At 35.5% G+C, this 19025-nt stretch overlaps 1 protein-coding gene and 1 long non-coding RNA gene across 7 annotated transcripts in view; both read left to right on the forward strand.

Annotated features, from left to right (window-relative positions):
• Positions 1-19025, forward strand: part of LOC123673564 — a 378426-nt gene that overhangs the window by 153876 nt on the left and 205525 nt on the right. The gene's annotated exons all lie outside the window — the stretch shown is intronic.
• On the forward strand, positions 7072-7428 carry LOC123673568. The gene is made up of 2 exons (XR_006746497.1): positions 7072-7153; positions 7212-7428. It is a non-coding gene; the product is annotated as an uncharacterized LOC123673568 (long non-coding RNA).

The raw sequence follows: 19025 nt of genomic DNA on the forward strand, positions 1-19025 counted from the left end.
AATTGCAATCTGAGTAACTGTAGTTTGTTTTTTAGACTGTATAGAGTGAAAAAATTTGACAGGCTTTTCAGCTTTGATTAGGGTGAAAATGCGATTAGAAAGTCTGTCGATAAAAATATTCTCCAGAAGAACTATGAACATTTATGTTCAATGCAGAAAAGTAAACACCAAAAGAGATAAGGCAGATGATACAGTGCAAGGGGTATGATGCCAAGATCATCCATTTCGACTAATGATACTTAAGATTAAGATTTTTAGCAGCACACAAGCCATCGCAAATTAATGGTTCAAAGAGATAACTAAAAGGACGAAAAAGAATTGTATCACACTCATTGACATGCATTGTTTTTATTCACTACACTCTCTTCGGCTAGTTTCCAAAATTGAACATCAATATGAATACAATATAATGGTTTTAGCGTCTGTGAATTAATAACCAGACAATTTTTCGATTCCGGTAAAAGTACCTCTTCCAGCGGGAGTCGAACCCACAACCTCCGAATCACTATTCCAGTGCTCCACCAACTGAGCATACGAGAAACCGCTTCTTCCAGAATCAAATGTTAGTAGTATTGTATATCTTACAAACTAAGGGTTCTGGAAAGGTCAAATGTTCAGTTGATCGCAAAATTCAAAAACCTGAAGCATGCTGAAGTCGCTATATATTGACGATGTTAGAAGAGAGGTAAATAGAAACGTGATGATCACTGACACTGAATCAGTTCCTTTTCAACATATTCAACCTTTCCAAAACCCTTGCGAACTATTTATTTTTTAAGGTATACAATACTACCCACATTTGATTTTGGGATAATAGATTCCTCGTTTCCTTGGTAGCTCAGTTGGTGGAGCATTGGACTAGTGATTTAGAGATTGCGGGAGGTACTTTTTTCGATATTGAAAAATTGTCTGCACGATGTGATATTATTATCCTTATATCGATATGAATTATAGGGAGATATTTCACTGTGACCAAAATAAAATTAAGTAGTCTTAAGTGTAAAGTCCAGTTTTTGTCTACAGCTGCCTCATTTTGTGGCCAAGAGTTGAAATTGAATTGCAAGCTTTTATCGAATAAGTTGAGGACACCAATGTGCCTTTATACAGTTGTTCCAACTTGACGTATAGAGATGCTCAAACGCTCATATAGTACTCATTTATTTTCTATGCAATGTGTGTTCATAACAATGATCTAATAATACATATGATAGATGCGCCTTTGAGGAGTCGTGTAGTGCAGAGCATTGACTCCAACATTAGAGGGAGAAAGTTAAAGCCTTTAGTCGCGTGACCAAGAGGTATAGGATAAAGATGTTTGAATTTCAATCAATAAAATAGTTTCGAAATGATAGTTTGGAATAGAAATTCTCCTAAAAATATTTAGTGAAATCTTCACGTGATCTAAAAGGGTTCAATGATCGTATGGCTCAATGTGGCCTTGGGTAACGAGATGTAAACATCACATTTATGTTAGAGCTGATTTCTCTCTCTCTCTTTCTCTCTTTCTTTCTCTCTCTCTCTCTCCCTCTTTCTCTCTATGCGTTATCTTCTTATTGTTAGATCATTGCTACATAATCTGAGTTTGGGATGAAAATTTGATTGACTTTTTAGTTATTTCCCTTTTATTCCTTGTCGAGCTTTACCACCACAGTTATTACTTGACAAATAAATTAATTTTTGTCGAATAGCTTTTGAGAGAAGGAGATGGAAGGCGAGATTAACAGTTCGAATTTTCGATTTTGATGTTAAGAGTGGAAAATTCTTTCAAATCCGAAGTCCCTGTAGTTGAATATGTGGAAGACATCTTACTCAAGCGCTGAATAAATCCTCGAACAACCGTATATTTGAACTAGTTTAAAATTGGAGATTCAACACTGAGGATATTTTATCACAATGATAGTTTGGAATAGAAATTCTGCTAAAAATATTTATCGAGATCTTCATTGCTTTCGATTACTATCCATGTCGAAAAGTGATGCATATTTAAACTTTTGTAGACACTGAATTTTGACAGGAAATGGAAACGACAAACAACGGTAGCTTGCTTGGATCGAAATCAATTCAATATTTGCTTTCAAAATTTCGTAATGTGTTCTATTGAGCATCTTCAGGTTTGGGCTGGTTGGACTCTCTCGAATTGATATCACCTTTTTCAAGATTTTAGTAGGTCTTCTTCATGAAGTTAGAGTAGCTGGGAATATGATAACAAAAAGAAATAGACATCATTTGAAACCTACATGGGAAATACATAAGCGTATATCCAAAGCGGGTGGTCGAATTTTCAAAAAATGACATTATTTTCACAATAATTACTCTACTAAGATTGAATAACAGATATTTTTGCGAAGTAACCGAATAATATGTTGTACATCGTTTCGTCCAACAGATTAGGAGTTTTCCAATATGGCCTATATGAAATTTCGCCTTTCTAATATCACAACTCTGAACTAGGACAAGCAGCAACAAACAACAAATATTTGGTGAAATAATCTGCAACCATTAGCTATCAATTATTTATTCATTAGGTAAAATTTACTCCCAATGCATACATGTAAATATATGTAATAGATAATCGAGCACCTACCTACATATTCATAAATTTCATTACCTCCCACCTGACAATTACCCTCAATTTTCCAGTAAACGGTTGACACAAATGTTACTCGTTGTTTATTAGCTGGTTTCATTTATTATGCATTCGGCGGTATAACTAAATGAGAGGAAAATGTTTGCTTAGAACAATAAAAAAATGAAATCAGGCTTCTTCGCTATCTTCGTGTGGAAATCGTTTCATCGTTGTTTTCTATGATATAATTTTTTAACAACCGATTATTTGATTGAGGTATGATCATACATTGAAGGCGATTATCGCACAAATATCTTAGTGTTCATTTTGTATGCTTCAAACAAAAATTACCTTTTTTTGGATTTCATTTGGATGATCCAGGAGTTGAGAGGGTGTTCGCAAACGTTCATTAGTGGATTAGCAATGCAAGAAGGAAAGGAAGAAGATCTAGATCGAAATATGGACTACTGTATTAACTCTCCAGTTGAAAAATATGAAGTTACTAATATTAGTAACGACATGGGAGGCTCTGCTGGAACCGAGGTTCCGACGACATAGCCTCAAAGGATCCTTGCGGGTACTTAAGCCCTTCCAATACCAAGACAAGGTGTTGACCTCGGAAGAGCTCAGTTATCCTATCTTGAGTCTTCTAGAAGATTATTTGAGACCAGCTGATCAAATCAACCTGTAATATTCTCCCTATCCAAAAACATGAATTTCTATCTACCAGTTCAACCCTTACAAACTCAACTCAACTATGCTGCCTTGACAATTGGACTAAGCAGAGAAATGAAAACTAGCCAGTTCTTGTTTGTGATTTATCAAGACTCTTTCAGGTCATTCGACGGACTCTCACATAAACGTCTACTCCATAATCTAGATAACCTTGGTTTGAGGGCAAATCTCATTGAGGGAATTCGTTCTTTCGAGTAGCAGAGTCAGAATGGACATTTGAAGAATATTGCCAAAATACCCGATATCATCATGACCACAGAACCGATAGAGTTGAGATTGAATAACAGTTCCAAGCAATAAGAAATTAAGCAAAAATCACTGATGTCGAGTCAGGAGTTTTAGAACGCTCGTCATTCATGCTCTAATTGCACCCTTGGAGTCCACAAATCTGGTCATAATTGGCGTATAAATAAACGAGAGCTCAAAAGATCCTTACTTTATGCCAGTACTTTTCTCTCTTTATGTTATATTTCTTTCGTTTAAATATTGGATAGAAGATGTTCATATTGGTATAGTTCATTTCACGTGATCCAACAGAAAATTATACCCTATAACTTTTGCATGAATAGCATTTACTGACATATATTGGACCTCTGGTAATACATATCACATTATCGCCACTAATTTATGGGACACACCGTATACGACGACATAACAAAACAAAGAAAATAATCCATAACGTTACCGAGACGTGGCAAGTTTTCACTGTCAAAATATTCTCCTTAATTTATGAGGGAATATCTAAAAGGGTTCAGTACAGGTGTACAGGTAGAGAAGCGGAGACATATGATAAACAGCTCTAGGTGTAATGTGATGGGTTAGTATCCAGGAGGCCACAAAAGAAATACTTTTGTTCGAAAGTTTCAGTAATATTCGTGGAATCATTTATTGAGAAAAAAAATTATCTTATTTTATTGTTGTATATGCTTCTTTATTCCTAAAGATGTTGTCTACCTGAATGATAAATATCGGATATATTTGGAGTCCGTAAGATTATTGAGAATAAAAATTATATCCACTTGCCTTCTCGATTGTTTTTGTTTATTTTTTCAATAATTAAGGGTGTTTTTTTTAGAGCTATAGAACTTTAAATTGCAATAAAACAACGATTCATTATTCGATTGACATGAATTTTATTTTCTCGCAAGATAATTTTGTGACATTACATTTTAAATATGATTTCTGGCATATAACCGCCACGGCTGGCTCAGATGTAGTCCCATCTGGACGTCCAATTTTCGATGACTTTTTCCAACATTTGTGGCCGTATATCTGCAATAACACGGCGAATGTTGTCTTCCAAATGGTCAAGGGTTTGTGTCTTATCCGCATAGACCAAGGCCAATTCACAGGTCCAAAACGTGAAATTAGGCGGTCACCAAACGTGTCTTTCAATAAATCGATTGTGGCACGAGCTGTGTGACATGTTGCGCCGTCTTGTTGAAACCACAGCTCCTGGACATCATGGTTGTTCAATTCAGGAATGAAAAAGTTAGTAATCATGGCTCTATACCGATCATTATTGACTGTAACGTTCTGGCCATCATTGTTTTTGAAGAAGTGCGGACCAATGATTCCACCAGCCCATAAAGCGCACCAAACAGTCAGTTTTTCTGGATGTAACGGTGTTTCGACATAAACTTGAGGATTAGCTTCACTGCAAATGCGGCAGTTTTGTTTGTTGACGTAGCCATTCAACCAGAAGTGCGCTTCATCGCTTAACAAAATTCGCTTGTGAAAATCGGGAATAACGGCAATCTCAATTTGGCCCCAATCGAGTTATGCCGATCTAAAATATGTATTCACATCAATCACAGAATTTTGAATTTTTTGGATGAAATTACCAGCTATTCGACAGATTTGATCTCCTTGTCAGATATTATTTCAGTTACTTTTGTTTAATTCGATTGTGCTTGTGGTAAATGCATAAGAAGACACCGCTATTCGCAAATGAGTACCTGATATACCTGTGAGGAAGGTAGTGATTTTTTTTGCAAAAAATATTATTATAATAGGTTTCGAAAAGAAGGTTCAGATGCTGTACCACAGTAACATTTCTCGGCACCACTTAGCATTCAACTGCATCGAAGGCAATTGATCTAATAAGAATAAAGTACCATTAAAAGATATTGATAACAATTGCATTTCCAATTGAAACGATTTAACGCTTCACTTCCTCCTATAGTAGATAAATAGCAAGCTGTCTCTGACCTAACAGTGGGAATTGATATTCTCCTTTTTTTCCTAAATTGAAATATCATCGTAGAGTACCGAGACGTCTATTGGTTGAAAATAGTTATAATGAAGCTATGCTTACACAGGTATAGTTTATCCAAAGTCACTTGAACTAGTCCATAAAAACGCTTGGCCAGATTTCCCTTTGAAGTGGATACCGCGATCCGCTAAATACATACTGGGATTCATTCGAAAGTATTGTTAGGCAATAAATTCACTGGCTCCAAGGGAAATTTTGGCAACTTGGACAACCCTTGATGATCGAAATATGTATTCTGGTTTCCTCCAAGTGACTTAGGATATACTGTACTTGTTTGGATAATTCCTGATAACCAGAATTAGTTGGTATAGTTTTCTTGATAACGAGGAAGCTGAGACTTATTGAAATACATAACTGAATTGGGAGGAGAAAAGTATCATTTATCAATATCTTATAACACCGAAAAGATAAATTAAACACAATCAATAAATCATCTGGATTACACCTATAACGATATTTTTCTTGTACATCATTAACCAAGTCCCAAAAAAGTAGTACCTCCCAATTGGGTCCTTATTGAACAAATGGTTATTTATTTTCATCCCACTGACCGCAAAATGATAATTTTCACATGTAGCTGCATAACACATGGCAGCCTAATTATAACGACGAAAATGGCTGAACAAAGTTAGGTAAAACACGTAACCTAGTAATGGTATCACCAGATTACTCAAATGAAATTTTATTCGATTGTATTAAAAGAGTAAGTCGTATATCGAAATACATACTAATTTAAACACTTAATATAATTTGGAAAGTTATTTCCTGAGAATTTCAACATCTGGTTAATATTTGAGTTTGAAACAATTATTTGAGCGAACTCTACAAGCAATCTTGTTTCAAATGCTAAGGACTTTTCCCATGAGATTTTTTCAGATAGATGTTTTTCCTCTTTCAGAGACATTCATTTTACAAAAAAAAAAGATGTATAATGGACTAGTTGAATAATTGAACGATTTTGGAGGTATTTGGTCGTTGAGTGTTCTCGGGTCGGAAAGAGAAATGAGTAAAACTAAAAATACCAAAATAAAGAGTAAAGTTCGAACCAACTGACACAAACGTTCCCCTTCCATGATTTTTCGATATAACTTTGCAATTGGCGGATAAGGCTTGAGGAAATTCCTGGACGAATTTCCAGATTCACGCCAACGACAATTGACGTTTCTAGAGTATTCCGAATTGTTTATTGAACCGGAAATAATGATAATTATATCGATTCAATTACAGAATTCCGATATTTGACTGAAATATCAATATGAAATATGCCCCAATGGCTGTTTTCCGAATTTTAGGAGCTGCAACAAGGAAATATGTGAAGAGAAGAAGGTTAAAATTTATTCAGCCGTGATTTATCTAGGCTTTTTTCACCTTCACCTTCAAAATTTTACGTTTCCCGTAAATCTATGGTCCATGATATCATGCATAGATAGTTTTCTAAGTAGGTACACAAGAGTTTGTCCACATATTACAGATATCTGTAATCTGTGAGTTTGTCATTATAAACGTCACATGCATGTCTAGGCTGTTCTAAAGTTTAAGTCAATTTTTCCTTAGTTCGAAGAGAATTTGAAAGAAATGTAATGAAACTATTACTTACTGGAATGTTTCATGAATCATCTTTGGTAATAATTTCAGAGTTTTAATCCACTAATTCGAAATGTACAACGTGAGTAAAGAATATTCTTGATAACTGGAAAACTTAATGCAGGAGTACTGAAAAGTTAAGGATTTGATGTGAAAATTATAGAGTTTTCCATATTCTCACATTATCCAGCGTGTACAATTTTCGAGTGCCAATTTTTGGATAAATGAGACCTGATGAAATTTGGAAATTGGCATTATCCCTCCAGGTTAGTCTTCTTTTGAATAATTTTCGAAGATATACAGTACCTATATAGATAACGTTTATACAAAGTGTACAATTTCCGAGTACCAATTGGACGGTTCTCGAAAATTGACATCCTTTTGAAATCTGATAATTGGGATTTTATCTCGAGGTTTTTCCTTCATTGCATACATAGAAATATACGGTAAGTGATTGACGATCATACAGAGTATCAATTAGATGTTTATGCGGAATTGTGACCTATTGAAACCTCGGATTATATATTCGAGTTATCTTTCTTTTTCATAGTTTGTAAGGAAATATAATTTATGATAAGCAATTATTCAAGGTGTACAAATTTGGGGATTCCAATTAGATATTTCTAGAAAATTAGACAATTGATGCACCAATTAGGCGTCTCTGGAGAACTGACGCCATTCGATGTGTAAACTTTGGGATACGAGCTTCAGGATATTCTTTTAGAGCTTCTAGCTTCGATTACAGCTTCCAAACATCTTCGCATGCTCGTGATTGACCTTCGAATATTCTTTTGTGGAATATTCTCCCATTCATGACGAAGGACTTCACGGAGATCTTGTGAATTATTGGGAGATAGAACCATAGTTGTGACTCGCCATATTCATTGGTCCCATAGATGTTCGATAGCATTCAAATCAGGACTTCGTGCTGGCAAGTTGTTAAAAATATCTTGATCTGCCATATTCCATAGGAATTTCCTCTTTGTTGTTTTGTCCTATTACAGATTAATTTATAAAATCCAACTCTCTGCGGTCTCTTAATGACACACTCTAAACCATTAACAGATCCTTTACCGAACTCGTTCCTTTATAGTCTTTAAACAGTCATCGGCATATCTTTCTTCTGGATGTCTATAAATCGTCTAAAACCATCAGCTTTTCGAAGGCTGAATCTGGATTCATCAGAGACCCAGGCTGGACCAGGTTCCACTCAGCTTCTGACCAGTAAGTGATATCGTTCAAATTGAGGACACGCAATTCGATGCTCTCTAAGTAGTTCTAGACCTCAAGTCCTGTATAGTCGTAAATCCGATTCAGAGAGACGACGTTCAATGGTTTATTCAGTTGCATTTACCTCTTGTACCTCCATCAATTAATTTTTAACTTCAACAGAAGTAAGATGGTGATCTCGAAGACTTGTGGAAACCATCATTCTGTCATCCCTAAACAATGTACACCATCCTCTTCCAGATCCAGGTCTTCTGGTAAACCTGCCTGCCCCTCGATGCCTGGTCAATTTTCTTTGGACTGTAGATAGGCCAATATTCATTCTTCTAGCAACATATCTTTGACTCAGCTCATTTTCAATAGGTTCTTCTATTCTCGCACACTCTTCAATTGGTATACTGATTGTTTCTTTTAGAGAGTGGAAAAAACTTTTCAATGACCAATGTTAAACGAAGCTGATGAACGATGACTTTATCTCAAAGAATCATTCGAAGATGGTTTTTTTTTTCTTTTTTTTTTTCGAATCATATGTCTACATTTTGCGCATATTTAGTTGATTTTCTAATGAAAGACAGATGAAGAACTAAATATTATTGAGTCAATTTGAACACGTGAGTCAATTTGAACACGTGAGTCAATTTGAACACGTGAGTCTATTGAAAAAAAACAGTGTCTTTTTTTGCTTCTAAAGGCATTTTTTATGGAGTGGTTCAAGTAAGATTGAAAGAACTATACCTATGTAGAAACTACTAAATTTGTGATATTGTTGATATCTAATATTTTATGTTCATTGTCAACTTTAATTTTCCTCATGAATCCTTGTTAGATAAATTTAACGTATTATAATTGAAAAATTGCACAATAGCCTTAGGCAACAGAACTAACAACTTTTCTGCAAACCCTGGATGATCTGCATTTACCACTGGGGTACGACCAACCACTATCGTAACACCCTGTAAAACAAACAAAAAAAAAAACATGTAATATTATGCATGAAAACCACGAGTACGTTATTCGAGATCCAGAAACGTTTCCGGAAAACTTGAAACCGGATTTCGGAGCCTCAACCTCAGCAATTCCTCCTCACGTCCCGACTCTTGTCGCTTCCGCTCCCGTGCCACAGCACGCCCGTCGGTCGCCCGCTCAGCTGAGAGAGGACCATTGTCCATGTGGGGGAGAGGTCCGGAATGTCTGGCGGGCCCAGAGACTGTATAGCGTAGAGTACGTTCACGGCAATCTGCGATCAGCGTTCCGAGAAACGAGACAGAGTCGAGGACCGCGGGCCGGATAGTGGCATTCGATCGTTGCACGGCAAACTAGCAGGCGGTGTGTGTGGAATCTTCGCGACCGATCGAACTCTGGCGCAGTTGGGGAGCTTGCACCACCATCATACGTCGATTTTCGCGAGGTTTTTGATCCGCCCCGAAGGACCAGTACCTGATGTGTTCGCGATTTCGCGCGCCCATATGAGGTGACAGTGTCGGGACTTTGGAGGACGTTTGAAGTTGTTTGGAATTGACGTTGTGTTTGTTTTTCTCGGGATAACTATTGAAGGTATGCCCCAAAAATCACGTTTTTATGACTAACTGAAGATTGATAGGAAATCCGCTAATTGATACTGAAATTGGTGTTTCGGAGGACCAAGCGGCATTATGAATGGATGACAATTTTTCAAAATAACGAAATCTGGTTACTTACTTCTGATTAGTTATTAGATATCAATCTCACTGGATGATATCTTTACGACATCATTCGCTGAATTACTGAATTGTCATTATAGGTTCTGAATATCCGAATTATTTTGTTGAAGAAACAGTTTTTTTTTTGTATTCGTAAGTCTGTATAATATACACCTCAGGTCGATCAATGTGCTTGAATGATATTCATTATTCTCGTTAATTTTAAAGGAACATATGCCCCTATTCATATTTTGACCATTAATGGATTTCAATACACGTACCTCTGAAGATTTCAATCCCTTAGGTCTTAGGAATTTGGCCTTTCCGTTCAAGAGTTAGGTGCCGCGTTTACCGACGTCCAGAATCTAATTTGAGGATGAATTTGTCGAACCTTAGCGTTATAGTCCAAGTTGAGAATTCGAAAATTATAAAGACAAATAGGTCTTTTGCATGTGGCTAAATGCAGGAACATGTGGCCATACTGTATTGATCCTTGAAGTTCGTTAACCCACCCAATCCATGAATTTTGGAGCTGGATCAACTGAAGATGAATTATTTCAGGAAAAACTTTGACAAAAATAATCAGGCTTACCTTGAAGTTATACTTAAATTTATATTCGTTAGGGCAAAATCTTCCTCGTCATATTTCATATCTCATTCAGATTTCTGAACGAATCTAACCCTTTTCTGGAGAATTCAAATCCTAAAAATTTGCAGGATGAGTTATTTTGCATTACCTATTTCTGAATATTTTTTTATGACCATTGAACTCGCACTTTTTATACTGGCACAATACTATAGAAACGACTAGTTTACTAGTTGTTAATCTCTTCAACCCTTTTCTGGAGAATTCAAATCCTAAAAATTTGCAGGACTAGTTATTTTGCAGCATTTCTGAATATTTTTTTCATGACCATCGAACTCGTTTTTTTTTATACTGGCACAATATGTACCATAGAAACGACTTGTTTACTAGTTGTAAATCTCTTTAACCTCAACCTCAACTTTCATAATTTTGATTCTAATTGAGTAGGGTCACTTCTTCGGTTGTTCAATTAGCAAAATGTTTTATTAGATTTTACGAAAAAATTCCGTCGAATACGAATCATTCGAAAAAAGATTTCACAGGCAGATTTTCAAGTGGTTTTAGTTTTTTTTTTTGCAATTTTTGACAAAACAACAAATTTCAGTCGAAAATTTAATCGGCTTATGATGAAATCTATTTACATCTATTATAAAGGGTGTTTTTTAGAGCTATAGAAATTTGAATTGCAATAAAATAACGATGGATTATTCGATTGACATAAATTTTATTTATCCGCAATATAATCTTGTGGCATTACATTTTAAATATGATTTCTGGCATATGACCGCCACGGCTGGCTCGGATGTAGTCCAATCTGGACGTCCAATTTTCGATGACTTTTTCCAACATTTGTGGCCGTATATCGGAAATAACACGGCGAATGTTGTCTTCCAAATGGTCAAGGGTTTGTGGCTTATCCGCATAAAACAATGACTTTACATAGCACCACAGGAAGTAATCTAGCGGTGTTAAATCACAAGATCTTGGAGGCCAATTCACAGGTCCAAAACATGAAATTAGGTGGTCACCAAACGTGTCTTTCAATAAATCGATTGTGGCACGAGCTGTGTGATATGTTGCGCCGTCTTGTTGGAATCACAGCTCCTGGACATCATGGTTGTTCAATTCAGGAATGGAAAAGTTAGTAATCATGGCACTATACCGATCACCATTGATTGTAACGTTCTGGCCATCATCGTTTTTGAAGAAGTATGGACCAATGATTCCACCAGCCCATAAAACAGTCTGTTTTTCTGGATGTAACGGTGTTTCGACATACACTTGAGGATTAGCTTCACTTCAAATGCGGAAGTTTTGTTTGTTGACGTAGCCATTCAACCAGAAGTGCGCTCCATCGCTAATGGACGTAGTGCGCGATACGTATTCCGCACAGAACCATTATTTTCGAAATAAAATTGCACTATTTGCAAGCATTGTTCAGGCGTGAGTCTATTCAAGATGAATTGCCAAACCAAACTGAGAATAAATCACTTGACAGCTGTTAAATCGTTTGCCATCTTGAACAGTAATGCCAACTTAAAGTTATATACCTCGAAAAAAACACCTTATATTTTGATTGAGAGGCAGTTCAGAAACTCATTTTACATTGTTCTCTGAGAGTTCACTACAGTATTAAATGGGTAGCGAAAATTACTCAATGCTATACCTCTGCCAAAAAGCTGTAAAACTCAAGGTTTCGAAATATCCAATACAAATAAATCATATCGTATACACCATAAAAGCTGCATATTATTCACCCTTTCAATAAAAACTGATTACTGGTAGTAAAATTGAAAGGACTTCTTGATTGAAACTATAATTTGTAGAAGCTATTGTGAATTTGAATTATGAATGTTGATTTTTCGCTAAACGACATTATGAAAAACGTTATGACATCTCATGGTTTTGAAATAATTGTTTTATTATTGAAATTTGTTACATATATTTTATGGGAATTTATAATCTATATTTTCCGGAGAAAGGACGTGCTAAATTGTGATTGATATTTATTTTGCTGTCAAAAGTTGAAACATTCAACCGTGTTCCATAAATTCGGTTGAAATCAAGTGGAATTAGTGATTCCGTAATAAAATACACAATGTCAGTTTATGCATTCTTTGATTCATTTCCTTTACAATTCTTCTATACCTAAGATTTGACATATTGTATTATGGTAGGAATCGAGGAAGCAAAAGAATGTTTAAAAATACCCTACCATATTAGAATTGGCTGAATTTACCATAGCTGAAGAGAAGTTTTCAACTCTAATTTATAATTGTGTTGGAGAATAAAGATGAAATATCATTCGATGAAATTTAAATATTTTTTTTTTCGAGGAACTAGATATTTTCTCTATTGAAACAAATTTCCGAGCAAATTTCCTTTAACAAAAACATTGTTATGTTACATGGAGACAACATAAAAATCTGAATATACATATATCTCATTATTTATATTGTAATCGATTCAACCTTGCTCAACCTTATTGTTTCTGTTCATTCTATGAATAGTCAATGAGATGTCATAATTGTCTAGGTAATTGATAAGAAAATTCGCAGTGACTTTCACGCATATTGATATTCTCTGAAGTTCAATCAAAATTCATAAGAAGATGAATTACATTTTCTTTAAATTAGATTATTGGTCGAATCTTCTTGCTTGAAAAATTCAATTCAAATCTGATTTCCTGAAGGTATATTTCTCGAATGGGGGTAGTGAATTTTCACTTCTGATTGTTCCAATTGAACATTCCTATTGACATTGGAAGAATACAGAAATTAATATAGAATTCGAGAAGAAATAATTCTGTTGATACAAGATTTGTACTAAGAAGTGAGAATATAACTCATAGGAAGAAAGATCTTCTACGTGCTTGTTTGAATTCGAATCAATTTAATTTTTATCGAGATTTTTTCTCAAAAATTCACTGAAACCTTAGGCTAGGAACATAGTGAAGCGACCAAGAGGTGCGAAGAGGATAGCAGAGAGGATAGCGGTTTCCGAGAGTAGCGGCGATGACGAGGTGACATCTCATAGTGAGGCGAACAAGAAATCAAGGCGATAGTCGAGTTTGATTATTATAGAGGAGGCGCGTTTCCGAAAAATGGAATTTTACTGTTAGAAAATTCGTTATTGAAACTCTGGTATGTAATGAAAAATGATGAAAATAGAAGAACTTGTAGTGTTCACGAAATTAATAAATCTAGGAAAGTACATGGTGAATTTCATCACTTTTATAAAGAATTACGCGATCATTCAGAGAAATTTCTTTCATATTTCCGTATTAATATTGCAACGACTACATTCTAGAAAAAATTGAATCTAAATTGATGAAAAACTAGACTAATTTCATTTGCGACCCTATCACTTCCACGGATTAATTACTTGTTAGTTTCATTTCATCCGCTACAGCATCCCATAATTTGTCCAAAATATATCAAGTCGAGTTTGATTATTATAGAGGAGGTGCGTTTCCGAAAAATGGATTTATACTGTTAGAAAATTCGCTATTGAAACGCTGGTATGTAATGAAAAATCATGAAAATATAGAAGAACTTGTAGTGTTCACGAAATTAATAAATCTAGGAAAGTACATGGTGAATTTCATCACTTGTATAAAGAATTACGCGATCATCCAGAGAAATTTCTTTCATATTTCCGTATGAATATTGCAACGAGTACATTCTGGAAAAAATTGAATCTAAATTAATGAAAAACTGGACTAATTTCATTCGCGACCCTATCACTCCCACGGATTAATTACTTGTTTGTTTAATTTCATCCGCTACAGCATCCCATAAATTGTCCAAAATATATCGATTATGATGTTGAGCATGTCTCTGATGCCATAAATTACTTTTCACAAATATCGAACTTATGAATGCGTCAATATCCCATTTTATTTATTAATTGCGCAGCAGCGCGGCGATGAAAGAAAACAAACTTCCCCGATCGCGCCTCTATCCTCGCTTAACCGCCTCGCGCAACCGCATTCGGGATCGCTGCACTATGTACTACCCTATTAGTAGTTATTTGTTTGAATTCGCCTCTATCCTCTCTACTATCCTCTTCGCACCTCTTGGTCGCTTCACTATGTTCCTAGCCTTAGAGTCGTTATTTCACAACTAAATTCAGTATTCTGAACATAAATCTAGTACCGAATGGTAGATTTCTGCTCGATTGAAGATATTTACTATATGTAATTTCGATAGTGATAGAATGAAATCTCCTCGGAAATCTCTTACTTAATCCTATTGGAAGTCAGGACTTCTTAGTTTGCCTCAGCTTTCGAAATACCAGAGTTTCATTATTGAAAAAAAAAATGGAATTTGACATTCTTTGAGAATGTGTACCTAGATTTAAAATGAATTAATTTTCTTTTGTAATAAACGAAAAATCGTATAAAAATAATAAATCAATGCTTAAAGGACATTTTTCCATTCGATATGTGTCATTTCAAATCAGGACGATATATGGAAGAAGTATATTTAAGAGACCTCTTTTTTTTTAATCTTGGTTGAGTTCAGGAATGAAATAATTTTCTCGAAAAAAAAGACAGTGGTGTAGATTTCCAATAGGAAAAGGATCGTTGCACCCCTATATATACCCCACTGAATAATTTTGGCAAGAGACACTTACCTTATTCTGAGCCTAATTCGAAACAATACATCATCATACTTCAATACCTAACAATTAAAACATTGAATGTAATAATACCAAAGCTCGTACCAGAGTAATAAGTAAAAATCTGATATTTTCTCAAACTTTAGCACGCTGCATCACAAAAACGATGTTTTTTAGGATATATCTCGGGATATATGTTCTTATGAACCGAGATATGAACTTTCTTTCATTAAGAGGGTTGTTCGCCAAAGCTATTGAACTTAAATCTGGACCACAGTTTATATGTCCCTCAATCAAGGCATACTGTCACAATGCAGAAAAAAGAATGAAATTTAACATAAAACGGTTTAAAATAAAAAAAGATTGAAATTCATGTTTCTGTGGAGACAAATTGACAGCAATGTGATACCTTGGGGTTTTCATTTTTTCGCCGACTTACGAGCATCTCGAATAAATATTGACTTGTACAAAACATCGTTTACAGAATGAAAAAATATTTGGCCGTTTTTGGGCAAATTGGGGTTACCCACATAACAATAATCATTATTCATTTGCCTATACTCTTTTCTTATATAATCTTGCAAATCATAATGCCATTCCTATGCAATAAATATATTCGATGAAAAACTACGAAAACAATGGAAAGTTAACATCGTAAACAGATAAGAAACCAATTATTAATTGGTATTGCGTATACACTTATTCCAACGTAAATTCTTGAATAAGAATGACAATCCTAAGAAATATGAGCGGAATCAATGACATAACAGGAATTGATTAGCAATGATGAAAACGTTCATTGAATCAAGAAGGAAGAAAGCGCCTCATCTCGTAAAAGACAGTTTGGTTGAACTTATAGATTCAGATGAAGACATTATAGGCAGAATTGTTTGTTTCACTTTCAAAATTCAAGGGCAACAGGAGCTGCATCTGAGTGAATTAAAACTATGTTCAATTGATTTTGGATTTTTCTCTTCTATTCTAAAATTATTTCAATTCCTATTGAATGAGGTTTTAATGAAGGGTGTTTTTTTTTAGAGCAATAGAACTTTCAATTGCAATAAAACAACGATGGATTATTCGATTGACATTTTGAATTTTATTTATCCGCAAGATAATTTTGTGGCATTACATTTTAAATATGATTTCTGGCATATGACGGCCACGGCTGGCTCGGATGTAGTCCAATCTGGACGTCCAATTTTCGATGACTTTTTCCAACATTTGTGGCCGTATATCGGCAATAACACGGCGAATGTTGTCTTCCAAATGGTCAAAGGTTATCCGCATAGACCAATGACTTTACATAGCCCCAGAGAAAGTAGCCTAGCGGTGTTAAATCACAAGATCTTGGAGGCCAATTCACAGGTCCAAAACGTGAAATTAGGCGGTCACCAAACGTGTCTTTCAATAAATCGATTGTGGTACGAGCTGTGTGACATGTTGCGCCTTTTTGTTGGAACCACAGCTCCTGGACATCATGGTTGTTCAATTCAGGAATGAAAAAATAAGTAATCATGGCTCTATACCGATCACCATTGACTGTAACGTTCTGGCCATCATCGTTTTTGAAGAAGTACTGACCAATGATTCCACCAGCCCATAAAGCGCACCAAACAGTCAGTTTTTCTGGATGTAATGGTGTTTCGACATACACTTGAGGATTAGCTTCACTCTAAATGCGGCAGTTTTGTTTGTTGACGTAGCCATTTAACCAGAAGTGCGCTTCATCGCTAAACAAAATGAAATGGACGTAGTACGCGATACGTATTCCGCACAGAACCATTATTTTCGAAATGAAATTGCACTATTTGCAAGCGTTGTTCAGGCGTGAGTCTATTCATGATGAATTGCAAAACCAAACTGAGAATAAATCACTTGACAGCTGTTGAATCGGTCGTCATCTTGAACAGTACTGCCAACTTAAAGTTATATACCTCGAAAGAAAACACCTGTTAGTAACCCACCGAAACTAAGCATAGAAAAAGTATTCTCCCAGAACCTCTATTTTGCACAATTGACACGGAGTGTATACCAGTTAGGTACTCATCTCTCTTCCTAATAAGGATCCCGTGAAATTATCTGATTCGATTTCGATGTCTACTGAACATAATATCCTGTCATACACACATGATCACTATGAATCCGACATCCGAAACGAGATAGCTTCCTATAGTGATCGAAATATATAATTACATTTCGATTAGGTAGAATGTTGAAACTTCATATGTAGTTTGAAACTAGATTTCTGCATTATAGCATCGTGAGAAGAGCTTTCTAATGAATCAACCGAAGACCATCAGAGATCTACTTTGAGACGTTATCGGAGGTGCCATCTCTTATAGTTTTGTTTTCATGGGATTTTGTTGGGTCTTCTATGGAATATTTGCTAAATATTTCAGAACAGAAGAATATGAATATGAATCAGCATTATTATTTTGAACTGGCTGGCCTGCTTCGAATTTGTGAAGTGTATCGGAGTACGCTATATAAATGATTCTTGAAATGCTATCAAAACAACGCTAAATATTTCTTAAATATTTTTTTCAATTTTTTTATTCAGACGCTTAACCATATAGGATCTCCAGTTGGCTTTATAACGAATCAATGGGTTGGCCTATTTAAGATTTTTTTCCTGTAACAGGCCAATTGAAAAGTCCCTGGTCTACCATAGTAAACCAATTTTTTTTTTTGGCAAAATTCGATTTTATTATTCAAAATAAGGGCGATACAGCGATTATAGCGATCTTCTGTAGTACGATTTGTCTTTCGCTTCAAAATATATCTCAGTTTCGGCGATTATTTCTTCATTGGCACTAAATTTCTTTCCAGCGAGCATTCTTTTGAGGCCTGAAAACAGGAAAAAGTCGCTGGGGGCCAGATCAGGCGAATAAGGTGGACGCAGAAGCAATTCGAAGCCCAATTCATGCAATTTTGCCATTGTTTTCATTGATTTGTGACACGGCGCATTGTCTTGATGAAACAGCACCTTTTTTTCTTCAAACGGGGCCGTTTTTTAATGATTTCATCCTTCAAAGGATTCAATAACGCTGTATAATAATCGCTGTTGATAGTCTGGGACTTTTCGAGGTAATCAAAGAATATTATACCTTGCGCATCCCAGAATACTAATGCCATAACCTTGCCAGCTGACTGTTGCATCTTTCCACGCTTTGGATTCGGTTCATCGTGTGCAGTCCAGTCAGCTGACTGTCGATTGGACTCCGGAGTGAAATAATGGAGGCATTTTTCATCCATTGTCACATATCGACGCAAAAATTCAGATTTATTTCACTTGAACAGCTTCAAACACTGCTCAGAATCATTAACACGTTGTTGCTGTTGATCGATTGTGAGCTCCTGCGGCACCCATTTTGCACACAGCTTTCTTATGTACAAATATTCGTGAATGATATGATGTTCATGTTCAGATGATACCTTCACAATGTCTGTTAACTCGATCAATTTCACTTTACGGTCATTCAAAATCATTTTGTGAACCATTTAGAATTTTTCGTCGGTGGCAGCCTCTTTTGGGCGTCCACTGCGTTCGCCGTCTTCGGTGTTCATTTCACTATGTTTAAACTTAGCATACCAATCAATCAATGATGATTGATTTTCCTGGTGCAGACCCCGGAAACTCTTCATCAAGTCAATATTTTGCTTCAACTGTATTTTTTCCCTTCAAAAAGCAATATTTTAGCAGTACACGACATTTTTATTTCAAATAACAAAAGTAGCTACACTCAC

The sequence above is a fragment of the Harmonia axyridis genome, chromosome 2, assembly GCF_914767665.1.
Source record: "Harmonia axyridis chromosome 2, icHarAxyr1.1, whole genome shotgun sequence".
Classification (NCBI taxonomy): Eukaryota; Metazoa; Arthropoda; class Insecta; order Coleoptera; family Coccinellidae; genus Harmonia; species Harmonia axyridis.